Here is a 6000-nt window from a genome sequence, read left to right on the forward strand (position 1 = left end):
GAGTCATTATTTGCACCTCCCAGTGGGTGCATTAGCAGGAAGCTAGAAACAGGAGCAGAGTTAGGACTTGAACCCGGGCACTCTGATATGGGATGTGGGAATCCCAATCGGTATTTTAACCACTGTGCCAAATGTTCATCCCTAGAGAACTTCAGTTTTCTATGAAGCCACAGGCACTGAGCTTGGCTACCCAGCGGAGTTTGGGGGCGTTATATTCGTTCTACAGGGAGAAAAGTCTTGGGATGGGAGGACATCGGCTTGGTTACTCCCGGCTAGGGTGCCCAGTAAGGGAAACCATTCACACTTCAAGCATGCGACTGGACAACGGAACAGCTTTATTCGTGTGCTCGTGCCTGCTCTGCACGCATGCGTGCACACAAAAGCACACGAACACAGTACGAGTTACTGACTAGACAAACTGGCCCTTCTTCACACTCCGAAATATCAGAAGGCAAATGTGATTGTTTTTGAAACACACCAGGGGGAAATTGCCAAAAGAAAGTTGAGTTCTGCCCAAAACAATACATGTGATGTCAGTCTTGAAGGAATTCGGGAAACTGTTTTGTTGTTGTTGTTGTTCAAGATAAACATCACATGTTTATCACAGATTCTTAGCGATTTTGATTCACTGTGATTCCTGGAATATTCATCATTGTGTTTGCTCTGGTTTCATGTACCCTCTTACAGAAAGATTTATTTACTTATGTATTTGAAAGGCAGAACTCCAGAGACAGAGAAAGAGAGAGAGAGAGAGAGAGAGAGATCTTCCATCCACTGCTTCATTCCCCAAATGGCTACAATGGCCAGGGCTGGATCAGGCCAAAGCCAGGAGCCTGGAGGTGCATCCGGGTCTCCCACACAGGTGGCAGTGCCCTTGCACTTGGGTCATCTCCCATTGCTTTGCCAGGTCCATTAGCAGGAAGCTGGGTCAGAAATGGAGGAGCCCGGACTTGAACCAGTGCTCATATGGGATGTCAGAGTAATGAGGCTGCTTACCCTGCTGTGCTACAACACCAGCTCCTTCTTGCTTTTTAAAATTTACATAATTTTCCCACATCTTTCTGGCCGCCTCTTTGCCCAAAGCCCTTGCTTGGGTCTGGGGAGGGTCGTATTTTGCAAAGAGGGTCACATCAATATGTAGCCCATCTTGCAAGTTCTCAGCATGGAGTGCTGGACTCCTGCCCAAGGAGGTGACGCTGTCCTGCCAGCCACACCCAAGAGAGCCCTAGAACTTCCTGGACCCCTGGAACGTAGAAGCGCTGGGGACTTGTGAAGCCTGGAGCACACTGGCTTTCTCAGACACTCAGCATGGGATCCCTGCCGCTCTGTTGTGAGGAACTCTGGACCACAGGGAGAGGCCGTGTGGGATGTCCCAGTCTAAACCAGGTGCCAGCGCGGACCATGCATCGATTAGGGAAGGGCCTCTGGGTGGCCCTACTCCCACCTCAAGTCCCCTGGCAGATGCTCCTGACTCTTGGGGCTGACATGAGCCCCCCGCCCCTCCCTGTCTGAATTTTGAGAGGTGGTCAGGGATGGCTGTGTCAGGCTGACAACTCGGGGAGTGCGGGGCAGGGGGCTGCTAGACAGCATCCCATCACCAGGACAGGTGCCGAGGCCTTCAGCCTTGTGTGGTGAGCCTCAGAAACTATCCAACATTGATCTTTAGTGCTACCTCCAATTTCCTCCTTTAGAAACACATACACTTAATTTTTTTTTATTTGAAAGGCAGAGAAAGAGAAAGAGAGCTCTTCTTTCTACTGGTTCACCCCTCAAATGCCCCCAGACAGCTGGGGCTGTCAGTTGAAAGCAGGAGCCCAGAGCTCAATCCCATCCTCCAAGTAGGAGACAGGGACCCAAGCACATGCTTCTCACGGAGCACTTTGACAAGAAGCTGGGTTTAGAAGTGGAGGGACTGAGGCTCGAACCAAGCATTCCAATATACGGTGCAGGCATCTTACTAGTGACTTAACCTCTGCACTGAGCATCTATCCCTAAAACAACACTGCTTAATGCTCCCCCCATTCTGTGATGAATCTCACAGGGAATGCAGTGAGCTAGATTTGTGATATATATACACAATGGTATTTCAAAAATTCTTGGAAAATGGAATGAAAATGTTTATTTTTATTCAAAAGTTTTTGAAATCCATGTGTTGTTTTTCCATAGTGTGTGTTTCTCATGAACTCCTAACTAGTCCTTGTACACAAATACATTTTCATGTATAATATGTGAGTATATATTATTTATATACCTGGCCATAGTATGGGGAAATAAAAGGAAAATAATTATTTAAAAAGTATTCATTAATTTACTACCCAGAGGGACACACATGCAAACACACATGTATACATGTGTATACAGAGAGAGAGAGAGCACGCTCTTGTCTGCTGGTTCACTCCCCAAATACCTGCAACAGTTGGGGCTGGGCCAGGCCAAAGTCAAAAGCTGGGCAGGCAATGCAGATCTCCTACATGGGTGGCAAGAACCTAGCTACCTGAGCCATCACCACTGCCTCCCAAGGTCTGCATTAACAGGAACCTGAATCAGGAACTGGGGCTGGGCATTGAACCAAGGCACTCTGACGTGGGATGTAGGCATGTTAAATGCCTATTCCCTAGAAAATGATTTTAATGATACAAAATCCAACATATGGTTGATTCTGTTACAATCCAGAAGCATTCCTAAAAATCACAATTATTGATAAAAATAAAAACAGGGCTAATGGGGAAATAAGGTTAGCAACAGAACACTCAACACTTATAATTTTATGATTTATTACTAAATCAATCACTGACTTCATTAGAATTCTGCTATTGCTTGAAATCTCTTAAAACAAACACATGTAAATATACCCTTTACCGTAAAAAACACATGAAGAGTGGGGTTTGGGCCAAGTTTTGGGGCTGGGGTGGAGAGAAGGGCCTATCGCAGGATGAAACACTGAGATTCAAGAATGAGTTGGCCTGTTTGCCTTTGCCCTTGTTAAAGTGGAGAATCTTCATATTCTACATTAGGGTTGTTATCTTTGATCCAGTGCAAGTGACTTTTGGTCACATTTAAGGAAGCTGATAATTGAAATTTTTATTTTTATTATTTTATTGCTTTCAAAGCTACATCTCTGATGTTGTGCAATATATATTCTTCTGGATGTGAACTTCGTGTAGAATCACATGATCTCCATGTCTTTGCAAACACTTGCATTTTATTATCTCAAACTTCTCTTCCTTCAAGGCCTTCCTTGGGATTCGCACTTGGATGCTTGTGAACAAAATGCTTGCTCATGGTTGGGATTTGGTAGAGGATACTTCTTCAAAGATGTCAACACTCAAGAAACTAACACCACACATTGTAGGCCTCATCTGTGGGTGAGCTTGGCCTGAGGTGTATCCATAAATGATCATATTTATAACAAATAAGTTTGGAGTTGAGAGAAGGAAGTCAATATTCAAATGAAAATTTTCTCTATATTTGACTCTGAAATAATGCACACACACATGCACACACACACAGTCATTCTGAATGCCTTGGGCACAAACACAGGCTGGTGATACAAGGGGTTATTTTTGTGACTCAAGCACCAACAAGTGGCTTTGTCATCAGGAATGCAATTTTCTGAAGTGATGAACCACTCTTGGTAAAGGCCCAAACAAAACAGTGCACGATCTCGTCTTAATTTACACAATAGATACAGTCTTGGAGATGTCAGTGTATTTTTAAATCCGTGTAGAAATATCGCTTGTGTTTACCTGTAGAGAGTTAGATTATAGGTACAGATAATTATAGACAGGTTTCTCCTGTCCGTATGAAAATCCAAATGAACATTCAAAAGTCATATGAGCTGAGGACAATTTTTGTTATTTTGTGCTATGGCTAGCATTCCTATTTAGTTCCTACCAAATGCCAGGAGTACCCCTCGGTTGTTGTAACAACCAACCAAATTCAGCATCTTATCCCACAATGGGCAAACTGTGGTGAAAAATGAATTCCAATCCTACATGATCTCCTTTGTTAAAGTTGGAGCACTGATTTTTGGAAAGGAATGGGAGTCTTAAAATGGAAATAGGTGGTTCAAAAAGTTTGTAGAAAAAATTGAATTAAAAGGTGAGTTTATTTTGGGAGAAAACTATTGGAATCCACCCATAGTTTTTGCGATATGCATTTTCCATGAAGTCTTCAAAGATATCTCTCATGAACAGATGCAAAGAAACTGGAGACCTCAAATCCCTAAATTAAACCGCATCTGTAAAGATTGACAGTCACGCAGGCCTGAGACTGCTCTGTTTAGAAAGGCCTGCTTGCACTCTTGGTTGCATTCTGTGAGCTTCGATTTTGGAAGGGCCCTCCCATCTGCTAAATGATCCTAAGGCTGTGGCACCTGTGTGAAGGAATACAAAGGAAGGCCAGTCTGAATTTGGACGCAGGCTCACTAAGAAGAGAGTCTGGATTCAGCTGGGCTGGGAAGGACCCTAGCAGTCTGTTGAGCTGACTCAGATAAGGATGTTGAAAATGTTGCCACTAATGTCTCAGAAGTAAGTGAAGAGTGTTATTGAGCAATCCTGAGTCACCTTAGAGCAAGCCTACTCATTTTGAACTGATTGTTAGTTCAAACCCGAGCTGTAAGGTTCCTTCTACCACTGAGGGCAAGGGATGAAGAGAATAGAACTGTGGAAGGGAAATCCCCATTATAGAATTGCAAATAGCTCAGTAACTCTGTGCCCTACAGTTACATAGAGAGTAGAGTTCATAGGCAACAATCCTGTATATTGATATAGCTTAGGAAATTTCCAAGCAAGGAGATGGAGGCGTTGATGCTTAGTTGTTTCTTCCTCCTCTTCTCCCTCTTCTTCTTCTTCTTCTTCTTCTTCTTCTTCTTCTTCTTCTTCTTCTTCTTCTTCTTCTTCTTCTTCTTCTCCTCCTCCTCCTCCTCCACCTCCTTCTTCTTCATTTATTTATTTGAAAGACACAGTTACACACACACACACACACACTATCTTTGATCTACTGGTTCATTTTCCAAATGGACACAACGGTCAGGGCTGGCTGGTCCAGGAACTGGGAACTCCACCTGGGTCTCCCATGTGGGTGGCAGGACCCAAGCACTTGGGTCATCTTCTACTGCTTTCCTGGACATGTGAGTAGGGAGCTGGATAGGAAGTGGAGCAGCCAGGACTTCAGTCAGTCTCCATAAGGGCCGTCAGAGCTATGGGTGGTGGTTTAATCCCCTACACAAATCTGACTCTGATTTCTTCTTAGTACTTACAATAGCATGTGATAGAAGAGAGTTAAATAGAAGGAATTATTATTGTTGTTGAAAGGACAAGGACCTACTGAAAGTTCTGTCTCTCTCCAAATGGCAAATATCCTAGAAGCCAGAAGTCTAGCATGGAGAAAAGGCTGGGGATATGACTATACAACTCTTTGCTAAAACCTTGACAAGCTCAAAATTCTGGTATATTCAGTTGTGTCAAGAGATTAAGAGTATTGTTGTAGATTATCTCGATCAAATTGGAGGCCCTCTGAGAAGCTTAAGGACACTGCCCTTCAGATCTGTCAGTGGAAACCCAGAGATAGAGAAGGGATTAACAGGAAAAGATTTGCGTGTGCAGCTTCTGCCTATTTGTGTGAAACCCAGTGAAAATGCAATTAAGATGTGCAAGTTGGGGCCAGCGCCGTGGTGCAGCAGCAAGCTGCTGCCTGCAGTGGCTGGTATCCTATATGGGCGCCAGTTCGAGTCTCAGCTGTCCCACTTCCAATCCAGCTCTCTGCTGTGGCCTGGGAAAGCAGTGGAAGGTGGCGCAAGTCCTTGGGCCCCTGCACCTGCGTGGGAGACCTGGAAAAAGCTCCTGGCTCCTGGCTTCGGATCCGCGTAGCTCTGACTGTTTCAGCCATCTGGGGAGTGAACCAGTGGATGGAAGACCTCTCTCTGTGTCTACGTCTGCCTCTCTGTAATTCTGCCTTTCAAATAAATAAATGAATCTTTTTAAAATAAAGATACACAAG

Source organism: Lepus europaeus, chromosome 12 (genome assembly GCF_033115175.1).
Source record: "Lepus europaeus isolate LE1 chromosome 12, mLepTim1.pri, whole genome shotgun sequence".
Taxonomy (NCBI): Eukaryota; Metazoa; Chordata; class Mammalia; order Lagomorpha; family Leporidae; genus Lepus; species Lepus europaeus.